This window comes from Argiope bruennichi, chromosome 7 (genome assembly GCF_947563725.1).
Source record: "Argiope bruennichi chromosome 7, qqArgBrue1.1, whole genome shotgun sequence".
NCBI classification, from domain to species: Eukaryota; Metazoa; Arthropoda; class Arachnida; order Araneae; family Araneidae; genus Argiope; species Argiope bruennichi.
In genome coordinates this window covers 31,784,130-31,802,887 of record NC_079157.1, presented here as the reverse complement: position 1 = coordinate 31,802,887, position 18,758 = coordinate 31,784,130, and the positions used below count along the sequence as shown (strand labels likewise).

At 27.3% G+C, this 18,758-nt stretch overlaps 1 protein-coding gene across 1 annotated transcript in view; it reads right to left on the bottom strand.

The window, feature by feature from the left end:
• Window positions 1-18,427, bottom strand: part of LOC129976103 (protein odd-skipped-related 2-like) — a 172,036-nt gene extending 153,609 nt beyond the window's left edge. Inside the window, exon 1 of the mRNA XM_056089486.1 lies at window positions 18,362-18,427. The gene's annotated coding sequence lies outside the window, so the exon portion shown is untranslated. The remainder of the gene's footprint in view (window positions 1-18,361) is intronic.
• Window positions 18,428-18,758: the final 331 nt, after the last annotated feature.

Below are 18,758 nucleotides of genomic sequence, written 5' to 3'. Positions count from 1 at the left end.
CAAATTTGTGGTTTGGACACGTTTACCCCAACCGATTGAGACAAAGATTTAACACAGAATTGCACGTGTAGTCACAAAATCACATACTAAATTTGATATATATAAATCATCACTTTTTTGAATGATCGCGTTAACATGTTTCTGAAATCACATTCTGACAAATAGTCAACCCCTTGCTGGTTTTTACTCAAAATCGGGCATGTGTCTACACTATGCTTGTTAAATCTCTGTGCCAAATCTTATCTACTTAGCTCTTTCGGTTTCGTATTGATCGTATTAACATTTATTCGAACAGCCAGACAGACGGTCTTCCTCTGAACGGATTTTACTCAAAATTTGATAAAAAATCTCCAAATTTGGGATAAAGACCGTATACAAAATTTCAATCATCTAGTTCAAAACAATTTTGAGTTATCTTTTTGAGAGACACACAGAAATTTTAGAAAAATGTGTTTTTCGAACACAAGGGAGGTCTGAAATGTGGAGATTTTATACTTTTTTTGTACTACGTATACGAGAAAGTGCAAAAGCCAAGATTCAGAGAAAAAATTTGTCAAATAACTAAATTTATAACATTAAAAAAATACTTTCTTGAATTTAAATCATTTTTGTACAATGCTGTTTTTCAGAAAATGTCTATTCTATTGCTATTTTATCAGGGGAAAAAAGTATAAATTTCCCTTACTTTTAAATAAAATAAAATAATAATTAAAGTTTCAATTAAAAAAAATCGCCACGTGACGCTAATTTATATTCGTCAAATTTGTCATATTCTGGTCAAGAGTGGTAACACTAGGTCAGTCGGTCTAGACTGAAGAATGCCAACATGCATACACATTCATCTTTATTATTAGATTTGTGATGGTTCATATACAAAATATCATAGTTATAGAATACATTTGAATGAGCTAAAATCACAGCTTTGTTTAGTTGGAGATTGTACAAAGAAAACGCTTGAATGTTTCATTTGAATCTTATGTATTTTAATATGTTATATCAAATGATGTATTCCATCACAATATTCACTTGAAATTGGTCGGAATCCTAAAAAAATATCATGCATTCCTGGGTGGGGTGAGAGTACATTTCTTCCTTAAAACGATATGTGAATGTTCCAAAATTAAAGAAATTTGGTATATTAGAAATACTATCTACGAGTTAAGAATGGAAATGATGAAAATTCTTAATGTGAATTGAAGATTTATCAAGCAAAGGCTGATGGTTGAGTTTACTCTAAGAAAATTTGACTCAATCGAGTTTCTAATTTTTATGCTTTATTTATGCATAAAATAAAATAATTAAAAATATTTTTAACTAAAATAATTGTTTTCACCCTTTTATTGACAGCCTATGTTAATCACTTTTTCAATGCAAATTTTACTAAATATTATTGCAACAAGGGGAATTACTATTGACTGTATGTCACTGCATTAGGGGAAGGTTTCTGAATTTAATATAATTAAACTTTTTAAAATGTTAAAGTGGCATTCATTCTAGCACATTAATGGAGTTATTTTGTAAAATAACGTAATTATTTTTTAAAGAAATGCACTTTAAAGCAAGAAAAAAATACATAAAAAATTACCATTGATCTTTTAATTGATCATCACTGATTTTCGAGATCTGATCGTAGTTTTACAAATCACAAATTTTTTCAAACCCATTTCAAGTAAAAAGGCTTTGATTCTCAAATGCACTCCAGTACGTAATTTATAGAAACAAGTGCGATATTTTATGTACTGATTCAGTTCATATTCCTTTGCTTTATCAGATATGATATAAACTATGTAGTTTTTTTTCTTTATTTTAAACCATTTGAAATCTTTGTCTTAAAAATTATTTTTGCTTGCTGTAACTTATCTTAATTCCAATTATGAGAACAACTTTATCCCAATTCCATTTTATGAGAACAACTAGATCCCAATTCCAATTTTTAAGTACAACTTGACCCCAATTCTAATTTATGTCATCATAATTGGTCTCTAGGATATTCCTCTATTCCAAGATAATATCCCATTTCATTTACCAGACATTTTGAAGTAACTGTTACTTTTTTTAAAATTACAACCAATCACCCCATTATCACAGAATCAATACCGTATAAATAGGGGTTAAGTAATTGTTACTAGTAGGTACTGGAGGATTTTCAGAACAAAAACAACAACAAGCACTTATTCTAAACTACTTAAATGAAATTACTATACTATTTTATAACAAATCCATTTTCGTACCTGGAAATCTAAGAAAAAATTTTGATTCTTATTCTAAAACAATACAAAGATTATAAGTTTTTGCCAAAATTAATTTATGATTAAGTGCAAGAATCTTTAAGAAATGGCGCCATAATCCATATTATTTTCATTATTGCCTTTCTATTCTAGTTTGTGGCTCAAATTTGCAAAACATTTTCTGATTCATCGCTATAATAGTATAATATGATCTAACACAAAAAAATACAATCTGGTTTATTAAAATAATATTTTAATATTATCCGAATTGATTCTTTTAAATAAATTATTTAAAAAAAGCATAATCAGCGAAATTGCGTGAAATATTTCCGATAAGACATGTATTGATCTTTGTAAGAAGGATCAAATACATAGACATTGCAAAAAAGAACATCTATCCCAAACTAAATGCTTTCATCTCAAAATTAAGCGCAATTCCAGCTGCATAATTATCAGCATGTACCATTTCGCCATTTTCTTTCTTCCTTTCTTTTTACTTCATTTCGAATGAATAATTACGTGACACACCACGACCATCCCCCGTTTTTAGGAAGCAACCTCAAAGTTTTTCATGCGGCATGTTCCGGGGAGGAAATTTTCGGAACACCGGGTGTCCTGTTTTACAAGAATTCTCGACACATTAGACAACTACACGAGCTCCTTGTCTTGGTGGGTTTCCATGGAAACAAAGAAAGCTTTGAGCAGAGATTCGCTCGGAAAATCATGTCTACGGGTAGTTTGAGCGATGACTGTGGTTTGAAGCTTTGATTAACGTCCCTTTCCGGAAGTAGGGACACTTTTCAGTCCATTTAGACGCATTTTCAGCAACGAACTTGCAGCTGAAAATGAGAATTAGATTACCGTTGAAGGTGTCGAAACCTTCTGGAGTTTCGCAGGCATCTTGGAGTAGGTTTACTAATGAGTAATGCAATGAAAGTTGGGAAACAGTGAAAGATTGTGAAAATGACATTTTGCTTGCTGAATGTTTTCATTCATCATGTTTTTAGTAATGACTGACATGTGGGACATTTTTGGTTTTTTATTCCCCATATTTTTTGTTACAGAGGTGAAATTGTATTTGGAGATATGCGTAGAGCTGTGTGTAAGAAGCATTCAAAGATATATTTGACGAGAATGGATCTTTCTTTGAAATGGTTAAAGATGCAATGCACACTGCCGTGTGTTGATTGATGTGGATAATGTTCTTATCTTGCCAATGGCTGAATCCAGTTTGGTGCGCTCTATGAGATTTTGAAAATAAATATTAAAAGAGATAGCAATTAGAGTAATTACAGAAGTAACTTTAGCATTATGCTAGCAATTTTAATATTATATGAGTTTCATTAATTTTGAAAAGAGATGCATCGATAAGCATTGAGCTGTGTATAAAAAGCATCCAAATATACATTTGACGAAAATGGATCATTCTTTGAAATGGTTAAAGATGTGCAATACACACTGTCGTCTATTGATTGATGTGGATAATGTTCTTATCTACCCAATGTCTGAATCCAGTTTGGTGCGCTCTATGAGATTTTGAAAATAAATATTAAAAGAGATAGCAATTAGAGTAATTACAGAAGTAACTTTAGCATTATGCTAGCAATTTTAATATTATATGAGTTTCATTAATTTTGAAAAGAGATGCATCGATAAGCATTGAGCTGTGTATAAAAAGCATCCAAATATACATTTGACGAAAATGGATCATTCTTTGAAATGGTTAAAGATGCAATGCACACTGTCGTCTGTTGATTGATGTGGATAATGTTCTTATCTTGCCAATGTCTGAATCCAATTTGGTGTGCTCTATGAGATTTTGAAAATAAATAGTAAGACAGATAGCAATCAGAGTAATTACAGAAGTAACTTTAGCATTATGCTAGCAATTTTAATATTATATGAGTTTCATTAATTTTGTAAAGAGATGCATCGATATGCATTGAGCTGTGTATAAAAAGCATCCAAATATACATTTGACGAAAATGGATCTTTCTTTGAAATGGTTAAAGATGTGCAATACACACTGTCGTCTATCGATTGGTGGGGATAACGTTTTTATCTTCCCAATGTTTGAATCCAGCTTGGTGTGCTCTATAAGATTTTAAAAATAAATACATTAAGATAAATGGAATCAGAGTAAAGCGTTTATGTTAGTAATTTCAACATTAAGTAAGTTATCATTAAATATATAAAGAGATGCGACGAAATTATACTTTCTAAACTTGTTTACTTACCAACACCAATTATAATATAAGAGATCTAAGAGTGAAATAGAATAAGAGAATAAGAGATCTAAGATAAGAGAATAAGAGATAGAAGAAGAGATCTAAGATAAGAGAATAACAGATAGAATAAGAGATGTAAGATAAGAGAATAAGAGATCTAATAAGAGATAGAATAAGAGATCTAATAAGAGATAGAATAAGAGATCTAAGATAAGAGAATAAGAGATAGAATAAGAGATAGAATAAGAGAATAAGAGATAGAATAAGAGATCTAAGATAAGAGAATAAGAGATAGAATAAGAGAATAAGAGATCTAAGATAAGGGAATAAGAGATCTAAGATAAGAGAATAAGAGATCTAAGATAAGAGAATAAGAGATCTAAGATAAGAGAATAAGAGATCTAAGATAAGAGAATAAAAGATCTAGGATAAGAGAATAAGAGATAGAATAAGAGATCTAAAGAGTGTAAGATTCTTAGTAAGAATATGGGTTTATAATTTAATTTTCTTCCATAAAAGTAAACTCACTCCACATGAATTGAAATTTGAAAACTTCACTTTCTTACGAATCTCCTTTTCTTGATTGTGAAACTTAAGCAACCTATCTTCAGAACTCAGTTGGATTTAAAAGCAATTTTAAAAAGGTACAAAACTTAAAGAAAAATAATTTAAATTTAACTTCTTCTATGAGGGACATTTACATACTTTAAAATGTCGGATTATCATAAGATTCAGGAAACCAGTCCCCGCAAAACTTTCTCGCATACTCTCTAATAAATTCAACAGTTACGAAATATTAACTTTTGGCGTGGATTTAGAATATTTTCTGATTCTATTGTGTGAACCTTGGCGAGTATTTTGGCGCTTACTCCCTGACATGTGATTAATAGTATCCAAAAATCAAGTTTTAGTTTTAGACATGCTTTCAGGAACCGATTGAAACAAAAATTTGACACAAAACTGCTCTTGTAGTTACAAAATTACATATCAAATCTGATATATAAATCAAATCTGTGTACACAAAATTTGATATAAATCTGTAAATTAAGTATAAAGACCGTATACCAAATTCCAGCCATTTTTTTTAGCTGTCTTTGTCGTAGATAGATAGGCAGGCGGCCATTTGGCTATATTTGTGTACCGAAATTTATCTATCTAGCTTTTTTTCGTTTTGTAATTATAGTGTTAACTTATATTCGAGCAGTCGGACGGATTTCCTCCCAACAGATTTTTACTCAAAATTTGATAGAAATATACAAATTGGTGTTAAGGCCATACACCAAATTCCATCCATCTAGCTCAAGGTATTCTTGAGTTATCTTTGTCACAGATATATAGACAGACCGACATTTTCCAAAAATGTGTTTTTTGAGATTAGGGAGGTCTAAAGTGTGGAGATTCGTCAAAATTTCGAGTTCGAATTTTTTGTCGATCACTCTACTTTCTCTATACTACACAAACGAGAAAGTAAAAATGGAAAACTGGAGTGGATAAATTTTGAAAATGTGAATTTTAATACAGAACAAATTATCAATCAAAAATGATTTGTGGATACAATGAAAAATGCTGTTTAATATTTAATTATGAATTAATTAAGAATCAATCTTAAAATGTATAATTTTTCAAAATGCTAAAAATTTTCCTAAAATATAATTTTTACATTAGATGGGATTCATTTCCCCGAGAGTAAATAATATGCAAACAACACAGGTAGATTCTTAAGATAATCAGGTGAATATATGCATTCAGAATTTTTAATACAAATTTAGAATAAAAATTCAATTACTATATCAATAATTGAATGCAAGATCTACTCATTATCATTGGAAACTGGGAGCAAAATAATTATTTAAATAAAACAAATTTCACATATCGCAATTTTAAAACGCATTAAAAAGCCTAAAATATTTTATCCTAACTCCTCAAAAATTTACAACCTCATATAGATTTTCTTGGAAATTTGTGATTAAGAATTCTTAAAACTCACTATCACAAATATTAAGAATAATATGTGGGGATTATTTTTTACTTTTTAGAGAGTTATATATACTTTTTAATAAATAATTTATAAAGTGAAGAAAAAATTAAAAGTATAATTATTATTAAGTATAATTTTAACTTTATTTTTTAATACTGTTAATTATACTTTTTAATTCGTTTTAAAATTCGTTAATTTTTATGGCCGCGGTGGCCTGGTGGTAAGGTCTCAGCTTGTGAGCCGTAGGGTTTCAAGTTCGAGACCCGATTCCACCGAAGAACCGTCGTGTAAGAAGGTCAGTTGCACGTAAAATCCGTCATTCCAATCGTCCTCCAGCTGGTGTGGTGTGGAGAGGGGGGTGCCAGCTTAGGTGTTGTCCTCGTCATCTGATCGCGGTTCAAAGTTAGGAGGTTCGTCCCAAAAATAGCCCTAGTGTTGCTTTACAATGGGACGTTAATATAACTAAATTCGTTAATTTTTATGTAATGATTTGTATGATAATTATTTTTATTTATATGATAAATTACTGCTTTTGAGTCCTGTGTATGTGAAATTTGGGTTTTACACTTATTACCTGATGAGCTTCATCCGACGACAAAATTTGTACACTGCAAAATGGAAAATGTTGTTTGCTTTTGAATCTTGTGTGTATGAAATTTTATAATCGATTTTAGACTAACTTCCCTATGACAAAATATGTACCCTGCAAACTAGAAAATGCTTTTTGCTTTTGAGTCTTGTGTGTATGTGGAATTTTGAAGTCGGTTTTAAACTAACTTCCCGATGATAAAATTTCTACCCTGCAGACGAGAGAGAGCTTTTTACTTTTGAATTGTGTGTGTGTGAAATTTTGCAGTCGGTTTTAAACTAACTTCCCGATGTGCTTCATTCGACGACAAAATTTATACCTAATTAGAAAGTGCGTTAATATTCCATTGTCATCTCGCTTTGAGTGAAGTTTAAGGTTTCGAGTGTCTAATCATCAAGAAATTGCGCTCGCTTAGATTAATTGAAAATCGTCTGCAAATTCTGTACCGATTAGATATGCAAACAAGAAAATGAATTAACGAAAGCATACTCAAGCGTTCGACTTAAATTAAAAGAGACCGATTTGCTGCACCAAATTTCTGAAGAAAACGGAAATGACAGGCATTGATACATGTCATTTCCTGAATTGACGCAATTTCGAATGTGATGGAATTTTATTAAAATACTTTCAAATGATTCAAACAATGTTTGAAAAGGCGAAAAGAAATCTCACTTCACTTATTTAAATGCACCATAACTGCACATGGAAAGAATTTATCTCAAGCATACATTCAATAAATTTAAAAAATAATAGGAATTGTAAAATCCAAAAATTGTCCTTAACTTTTTATAATGAAATGAAATTATTTACTCATTTTTATTGGCAGCATGTATGTCAGTTATATGGTGTAAACATTATTTCTTTCATCAATACAGACAAAATGCACCACATAAATGGATTTTGAAAGTTAATTGTTTCAAAACAACGCTGGAACCCAAATGTTGTGGTTGGTTGAATATAATTTAATGGTGCAATAGCCAAATTTGGACATGCTATCCAGTAATGAGGTGGGTAGGTTTGAAAGAGAACGCCTTTAAATGCAGGTATTAAGAAAAAAAAATCAGGGGATGATTAGAATGAATTGATTTTAACGCTAATTATGCAATTAAATGGTAATAGTAGATGTAGGAAGATAAGATATATTATATCCGTTGCAATTTTCAAATAAAAAGAATAAATTTTTATTACATTTATTTCCGCAAAAATTCTTTCACTTTTTTTGCCTATGAAATATAGGATGAAATTATTCTTTAAAGTAAGATTTTCAGCTAAAAACAAAATTGGATTTTGCGGATATTTTATTACATTGCTTGTCAATATTCGTTAATATTTTTAATGGCTAAATATTTAATGTTTTATTGCATTATTGCTATTCATCATTTTATGCACGTTTTTAACTTAATATACGAGGAGATATCAATAAGTAACGCTCATGATTTTGTTCACAAGGAAAAATGAAGTGTATGGCAATACGAAACAAAAATGAAAGTATTTCCAATTTTAATTTAATTGCAATTCATGTAGAGACATTGTCCCAGCGCTGTACCAATTTGAAAATCTCGGTCTCATCTGCCTACTTGTGCCAAACTGCAAGGACTCGTTTGGGAAATTTTGAACCATCCACCATATAGCTCTGGAGTTAGAAACTTGAAATTTTTATTTGTTTAGATCCTAGAAGAGGTTCCTCATCTATCAATAGTTTGTTTCTGACGACGACCACACATGGCGTTTTAAGAAAATTATGTGCGTTACATATCGATATACTCAAATCAGGTTTCTAAATACTTGTACTTTAAAAATTTGACTTTATTTCCCATTAGCTGAGTGTAGCGTATTATATAGGAGTGAATATTTCGAAAGCAATTTTTTCAACAGATTATGAAGATTTTACTTGTTTTATTACTAAATTATCCATAATTGCATTTTTAATTGCTTTAGACATGCTGATTTCAATGTTTTTGATTTAGATGTATTTTTAGACTTACATTTCTCAAACAAACAAGCAAAAATAATAATAAAAAATACCAGCAAAAACATATTTTATTCATTCTTTATTTTAAAACGTCATTTTATAGTTAAAGAAAATATTATTTCAGACGATAATTAAGCAAAATTATGTGAAAAATAGTCACAGTAAAAATAAAATAATTTTAAACCAAATGATGGTTTGTATATTACATCAGAACCTGGTAATAATATGCTAATCATATCTGTATAAAGCAATTCATTAAAATTTATATCTATCCCATTAAAAAATGTTAATGAAATTATTTTGTGAAATTAAATTTTTTTAACCGATATATTATGGTAGCTTTATTCCAAATTTATATCTAATTGAAAAAAAAATGTCTAAATTTTTTCAGAAAGCGTTTTGTGATATAGATTTACGTTTAATAAAATAAGTTCTTTATTCTTTAGATTTAAATGTTTTATTCAAAAATACGAATTCTCGAAGGTTTAACGATTTCAATCATATTTCATTAAGAAGATTTCTTATTTTTCAATACATATTGAAAAGTTATAACGAGGTATTTTTCACATTTTTATAATTTTGTAAAAAAACTTTTTATTTATATTTATTTAGTTCTCTGTAATAATCAGATAATGCAAACACCTACATACTTTTATAAAAAAGAATTTGAATCAAGAACTGGAAATCAAAATGTTAACTTTATATCGAAATTTTTTTTTAAAAAAAAGCTCATATGATCCCTTAATTTTATCATCTTTTAATTGATAGTCAGATTTATTAACTGATTTAATTGCTCAAAAGGTTAAGCTTTTGTTGAGAAATCATTAATCAACTAAAAATATATTTAAATACATATTATATTAATTGAAATGTAATGATAAAGCTAGTATAAAGACAGAATTTACATCTTGAATAGAAGCATCGTTTTTTGTACACCAATTTTGATATATTTCTACCAAAAAGCAATATTTATCATAGTATCAATGATATTTTTTAAATCAAGAAATGCTAGAGCCTTGCTCTCACCACCAAAAAGTTTGAATTGTTTTTTTATGGCATTTCCTCTTTCTACATTAATCTTTAACAAGTAAACCCGCTTCCAAGGTACTCAATCGCTAAGAAGAAAATATACGATTTTTTTGCAACAAATTTTTATAAAATTACGTGGACTGTGGATGAATTTTAAAATTAGTTACGTATTTTTGTAATAAATGACTCAATGTTTTAAATAGATATTAAAACAAAAGCAAAATTCTTGCATATAATATTAAAGATCATTTCATGACAATTTCAAAACAAAAATCAAGTAATACTTGTTACAGCCTTACAACTAAATAGTATTTGATATATTAATTTCACTTAACAAAGTGCATGGGGAAAAGTGCATTTCACATTAAAAAAGTGCATACACAATCAGTCATTGATTGTGTATGAAAAAAAATCAATTAGCAAATTAAAATAAATCAATTTAATGATGTATACAATTGCTAAAATAAATATATAGGCCTTTCCTTGAACCAATTTCAGAAACTGAACATTCATGTTCATTTTCATATTCACATAGTTTCACATAAAACCTGTATGGGGAGAATAGCATCAATCAATGATTGCGTACGATATAAAATAATCAATTCACTATTCCAATAAATCAATTTAACGATGGGTACAATTTTTAGAATTAATATATAGTGCTTTTCTTGAACCTATTTCAGAAACTGAACATACATATTCATTTTCATATTCACATGCGTTTCACTTAAAACTGTATGAGGAGAGTAACATCAATCAATGATTGCGTATGAAATAAAATAATCAATTTATGATTCCAATAAATCAATTTAATGATGGATACAATTTTTTTTTGAATTAATATATAGTACTTTTCTCGAACATATTTCAGAAACTGAACATACATATTCATTTTCACATTCACATAGTTTCACTTAAAAACTGTATGGGGAGAGTAACATCAATCAATGATTGCGTACGGAATAAAATAATCAATTTACGATTCCAATAAATCAATTTAATGATGGGTACAATTTTTAGAATTAGTATATAGTGCTTTTCTTGAACCTATTTCAGAAACTGAACATTCATGTTCATTTTCATATTCACATTGTTTCACATAAAACCTGTATGGGGAGAATAGCATCAATCAATGATTGCGTACGATATAAAATAATCAATTCACGATTCCAACAAATCAGTTTAATGATGGGCAAAATTTTTAGAATTAATATATAGTACCTTTCTTGAACCTATTTCAGAAACTGAACGTACATGTTCATTTTCACATTCACATAGTTTCACTTAAAAACTGTATGTTGAGAGTAACATCAATCACTGACTATGTATGAAATAAAATAATCAATTCTGGATAAAAATAAAACAATTTATTGATGGATACTATTTCTAGAATCAATATATAGGACTTCTTTTTAATCTATTTTAGAAACTGAACAAACATATTCATTTCCACATTCATATAAAAATTGCATAGGAAAAGTAACATCAATCGATGATTGTATATGAAATAATGTAATTAATTAACGAATTAAAATAAAGCAATTTAATGATGGATATACTTGCTAGAATTAAAATATAGGACTTTTCATGAACCTGTTTTAGAAACCGAACATATATTTATTTAATAAAATTGTAATGTATTGATATATTAAAAACGTTGTTTAGTTTTTACTAAAAATTGCAACATTTAATATCTATTTTAATTTTAATAATAAATATATAGTTTTTCATCTGTGATTTAATTTGGATTTTAAATTAAAATTCCTTTCAAAATTTTGTATAAGTAATACAAAATGTAAGTAATTTTGTATAAATATTGCTTAAGGTAAAACAAAAGAAACTGCATGCTTTTGGAGTCGATTGCCATTCTGACAAAAGAAAAATATAACTGTGAAATCCCACTTTCTTTATAGAAATACTGTAATTATTTGAGAAACTAACTACAACTTTGGGTAGTGCAAGCAAATGCATTCTAATGAGTTCCCGAAAACAGAAATCTTCCTATCATGCATTTTCTAAAAAAATTACTTTTTCTTTTAATTTTGGTCTTTGCTTTTAAATAACAGTACTCAAAATTAGAAATTATTTTTTTATGTCTACAATTACGGTAATTATACAATACTGTCAGGTATTTAACTCGGAATATTTTTAATGCATAAAAAAATCTTTTATTCTTGCCTTTTGTTATAATAAAAATAAGGATAAAGTGTCTTGAAAGCAAAATGAAGAAGAAAGAATTGATTGTTATTAAAAATAAAGAATTGATTGTTATTAAAAATAAAGAATTGATTGTTATTAAAAAGAAAGAATTGATTGTTATTAAAAATAAAGAATTGATTAAGAAAAAATTGATTGTTATTCATTAGATTTTTTTCTCTCTCGGAAAATAAATTCAAAAAAAAACAAAAAAACCCTCACCTAGATTTATATATAATAGGCAAATAATGAAAAATGAAAATTTATTAACAAAAGAATTCTAAAAAGTTTTTGAATTTCAATTATAGCTATATATTTTGACAGGAAAATGATTAGCAATCGAGAAATAGTCAAAATGAAGTTTAATAAATCGAGTTAATATTAATATGTAATATATAGAGTTTATATATACATATAAATGAAAGAAAAATTTATAATCACGAATAATATATGCAGCATGAACTAAAACATATCACAAAAATAGTACACATTTCGATAATACTAAATGGGTTTAGTTTCATAGATTTTATTAACATTCTATGTATTAACATTTTTGTTTTTGTTAAAGCAGTATTGTTTATAAGAAGTTTCTTAATGAAGTATGACATTTTAACAATTTGAAACCTTATATTTAAAAGACTGCTTTTGATTATAACATTAAGAAATAACTGGTTATTTATATAAATAATGTCATCAATCGAAAATATAAATAAAATTACTTAATTCATTTGTAAGATTGAGGCTATTCCTCTATCAAATAATCAAATATCCTTTTTTTTTTATCCGTAACAAAAACTTTCAAAAACTTAAAGCAGAGTTTTTCCATACATGTGTTGTGGTCAGTATTATCACACAACAATAAGAAAGTATCTCTTGGAAAATGACATAAAATCTTCCAAGGAGCAAAATACTACTAAGATGTAATTGTGTTCTAATATTGCTACAAAATCCACGAAATGAAAAAAAAAAAAAAAAAAAAAAGATTTTTAAATCTCTAAATTATGACAAAATTTTGATTTGATATAATTTGCTTGATGAAAGATTAATAAAAATTCATCAGTTGTGCTAAAATTGCGCTTTGGTGTATATTTCTTATTAACAAATATAAAATAAGTTGAAATAGATTAAAAAATTAATCAACATTCAGAATCATAACTGCAATAGAAAAAAAAAAGGACTGAAAATCTCTAATATTCTTTTTTTCGTTATCGTATAAAACACAAAATACCTTTTAAATATATTAGCAGATAATTATAGAAAATATTTTCATAAACAAATATTGGAATATGTACTTTAAACAAAATCCAATGAAAGAATCACAAATAAAGTGTGACTATATTCGGGACGAATTTTTTTGAAAAATGCTGTAAAATAGCGATATTTTCGAATTTTTGATTAAATTAGAATAAAAAAAAAAACAATTTTTTTTGGAAATGAAATATAAAATTAAATGCCAAAAATTTTCAAAAAAAAAATGCTTTATTAATATAAAAATAGATACAAAACAAAAATCTTCTATTTATGATTTGTTCACAATCTTGTAGATATCTTAAGAACTATTTTCTTGAACTAAAAAATAATGTATGTATCTAACCAATCTTTAAATAGTGGAGATCAATTGAAATACAACATTTTTTTTTTCATTATTAACTTCAAAATATTATTAAATGAACAGATTGCTTATTCTCTTTGCAGACTATAAGAAATTATTATACGACATTTGAAAAAACTCATGAATTAGATCATAATTTATATTACTATGTAAAAGAATTCTACCACAATTTAGAATATGAAAAATTAGCATTTTAAAACCAAAACGTGTATTATACAAAAATAAAAATCAACGTAATTTTCCAAAGAATGATCATAGAAACAAAATTCAAACGATTTTATGAAGAATTATACCCATAAATTACAAATATTGAATACAAAATTACTTGATGTTCTCTCAAAAAATCGACCATTTAACGCCATTTTTTATTTATTTGTTTTTTTATTTTAATTTTAATTTGCCTTAATTATTATTTTTATGCTGAAATTTATCTAGGAGAAAAGTGAACTTTAAATTAAACGTGCATGTTACCATTAATATGATCTCTTTATTGAGACAATAAAAATGTGGGATTATAAATGTGAAAATTTTTAAAATTTATTACAATAAAATTTTCTAGTATTCCCAACTTCTGAAAATAAAAGGAAAGTTTTGTGAACTTGAGTCATCATGTTTAAATTTTTATTTATTTTTCCAACTTATGAAAGTTTGCCGACTTGTTTATGTTATAATCAAGTTCTGCATATTTTTGCATTTTTTTTCCTTAAGAATCTTATATCTAAAACGTATTCTAAATTATTTTCAATTTTACATATTATTTCATATTTCATTTATTAAATTTGAAACTAAAATATTATACTTCTATGAGATGTATAAAGCAAATGGAAGATCAAACTAGAGTAACAATTTGACACTGAATATGGCTTTCTTATTTGGCTCGCATTTTTAATTAGTTCAAAGATGAATAGTTTTATAGAGCCAAGTTCAAAAATATTATTTTGTTTGGAAGGGACTAGATGCTTTTCAGATTAATCTAATACAATGCAAAATAATAAAGTACCGTTATAGATTTATCTATTTTGGCTTACGATTTTAAAAAATGATATAAATAATTTGATAAAAATTGTTAAAAATCAAGTCTAATATAAAAATTATTTTGCAACTTTTCTTTTAATTCACATCGGGCCTCGAAACATTTTAGGCTAATGAATTGAACAATTTAACAGAATCAAAGTACTTTTATAATTTTTTAAGGCATCCAAGTAGGGTAAAAACCTAAATTTAAATGATAATTTTAATTTTAATTTAATTTATTTTTTGCAGGTTTAAAAAATAGATACGTTTCTGTTTCCAGTGATACCTTTGTTTTGACTTTATGTCAATTAGAAGTCGAGTTATAGAAGACTACTTAGATGCAAGCGATAATTATTGCTAAGCATTTAAAAACTTTAAATGCATTTTTTGAAGAATAAGTTTTTTTTTTCATAATTATACTGTACGAATATCCTCCTGTATCAAAAATTAATCAAGATACCTCAATGAAATTTATAATTAGTGCTCTTTATGGTATACAGAATGTAATGAACTATGGATTTGATGTCGAATGCTCTAGAACTGGATTTATAATTGTTTATGTAAATATTGTTGAAAAAATTCCGAAATTTCATATATTATCATAAAAATTTATAGTTAGTTAAAATCTAAGATATATTACACATTTAATGTTAGAAAAGAAAAATGAAAATAGCAATTTTTTTAGTAGCAATTTTTTTTTTCTAGAACTTTTGTAGCAAATAGTAGCAATTTTTTTCTCTAGAACAATCCTAGTTTTTGTAAATAAATATTAAAATTTACACCAAAATATTTTTTTCTACGAAAAGTACATATAAATTTAAATAATTTCACTTTTATTTTCCATTTTATCCTTATATTAGTAAAAAAACCTCATATATTTTTTTTCTTTTTGAAAAATCTCCTTCGAATCTAGTCGGATCCCTTAATAAGCACAGAAATTTTGAGATGACTGATAAATAAACAAATAGCACTTTTTAATTCCATATGTTTATTTTGAGGAAAATTTGTGATAAGAGTAGATTTTTCAAACTAAATGAGATTCTGATCCAGAGAAATGTGATATTCATATTGCTAAGAAATTTATATCATTTTAATACTATCGATTTTTTAATACTGTTTCTTTAAGACAAAGATAACGAATTTTGAAACTGCCTTGCTTCCATATCTTTTCTAAAAAACCAAGAGTAATATTCGATAGAAAAAAAAAAAAAGATTTTAATAACTTCTTGAAGTTCGGCGACAATTTTTTTATCTCATTTTAAAGTAAACCTTTCTGTAGTTTTTTTTTAACATTTTATCCGTTTGATATTTCGAAGCCTTATTTTTTTAAAAATTTTATGTAAACAATTTATTTAACTTTGAAAAGCTTAATTTTAGTAATAGTTTGAAATATTTGTTAAGCTACTACAAAGTGAAATGTATGCAATTATGTTAATTTGTTACAAAATGATAATTAATTTTCAGTGAATTTTTGATTTATATTTTGGATACATTATTTGTCCAATAACTTTTTAATAATAGACTAAAATTCCTGGCTAAACAAATTCCTGGCCCTTTTTACAACATTAGCAATTATTATAATTTAAGAGGAGAGATAAAAAAATGTAACATAAGTATTTTGTTTCATTAAAATTTTCATTTCTCGAATATTTTTCTCACAGACCTAAAATTCTAAAAAAAATTTCTAAAATGAAAAAATAATAATAATAATAATAATAAAAAAATAGTGAAATTATTTAGTTTACAATGAGACACTATTTTTCCATTTTCCATTCTTAACGTTTGCAGAGAAATAAAATTTTCTACCCGGACAATTTTAAGAAACCACAAAAAATTGCCAAGGAAATCAATAAGATTTATCTTCTTCTCTAAAATTATTATAAAATATCTCAAAATATTTTTCATCGATCCTAGCAGCAACATTTTTATAGCCCCAGAAAACACTTTCAAAACAAGCAAAACACTGTCCCTCCATATCATTCTCCTTTTATTATAAAATAATTTTAATCACTAAAAAATTAGTCAATGAGTTTGATAAACATGCTATTATACTTTAAAAAAAAACATCGCATGCAAATTTTCTATTTTTTAGATTTTCCTACTGAAATAAGATGAAAATAGCACCAAAAATTTAAAAGTTGTGCCAAAAATTTCAAAACAGTGCCTAAATTTTCAAATAGTCATATCGTTTTCTAACATTAAAGCAATTTTCAAAGATCACAACTTGTTTATCTGTTAATTAGATCCATATGCTGCAAAACTAATTTAATGCATTACATAAAAAAAAGGATTGATTAGGTAATGACACACACACACAACCTGGTCTCAGAAAGAACACAGGACAAAAAATGGAATAAATCTAGAAGAAAACATCGCATGAAAATTCTCTATTTTCTAGATTTTCCTACAGAAATAGGATGAAAATAGCGCCAAAAATTTAAAAGTTACGCCAAAAATTTCAAACAGTCATATCGTTTTCTAACATTAAACATTAAAGCAGTTTTCGAAGATCACAACTTGTTTGTCTGTTAATTAGATTCACATGCTGCAAAACTATTTTAATGCGTTATATATAAAAAAAGGATTGATTAGGTAATGACACACACACACATAAAACGTGGTCTCAGAAAGAACACAGAGCAAAAAATGTAGGAATAAATCTATAAGTGACCAATTTTTTCCCGGCAAAATATATAGAAAAAAAAAAAAAAAAAAACCCGCCAAATTCTACAAACGCATACGCAATAAGAAGAAGAAGGAAAAAAAAAAAAAAAAAAAAAAAAACAATACAGCGGCATGTTAACGTCCCATCAGGACGAGTACTTGCCATGGATCGAACAGCCTTTTTCAGTCTTTCTATGCATGCGCTGCCTACTGGCCGTCTTATAACTTGCCGAGTGTAAACACATGTCTATACTATGTTAAAACTTAAAAAATTACTCTTTTCATGATGCCAACTTCATTACCGTTCAAAGATTTAAAAAAAAAAAAAAAGTTAGTTTGAAGAAAAAAAAAATATTTTAAAAACAAATTCTGAAAGTTATCAATCAATCTGATCCTCCAACTTTTTTCAGTAATTATTATAATCAAAAAATTCTAAAAAATGTGCAGATTTTGTTAATTTGTCTACATATATTTTACATATATTCTTCAATATGTAATAAACAAATTTACATACTATTTTAAATGAATTGTCAATTCTCTAAAAAAATAAACAACATAAACAAAAATAAGAATACAATGACACTATCATTAATAATTTCACAATATTTCATATTCTCAAATTGCAAATTTTAACAGCAATTCCAAAAATACCATTAAAAACATTTGGCAACATTGTCCTGAAACAAGTATAATTCTCTTATATAACACCAAAATTATTGAACATTTATAGACACGGTGTCAATTTTGGATTAGCATTAATTGCTAAGCCTAAGGGGGGGAGGGGCCACGATGACTCCGAGCTATATTGACAGGTCAGAAATAATTTAAGCACTGAATCAATATGCACGTACCTTTTAATAGCCCATTCCTTCTTGGCAAAACCTCATGAAAATTACAGCGGCTGCAGAATCCTCGGGTAATCACCCACTTAATGACAAAAACCACATTCAACCACAAAATTATCAAATAATACCATCCGTCATAGAAATCCAGTTTTTCAGGTAAACCAATGGCGTGGCATCACGGCTGAGCTGTCAATCACTCCATCACTCTGCGGTCCCATTGGACGAGGGGAGCCACGCCTTTCCCAGCCGTATCTGCCAATTGCAACCGCTACCGAATTGCGCATTTAAACAGTAGTAGCAAGGATAAATACCTACTAGATATTTATAGGACTTCTGGCTTCGTTTTCATCTTTTTTTTTTTTTTTTTTTTTTTGTTAACTGGAGGTGTAAGTTAAATTTAGAG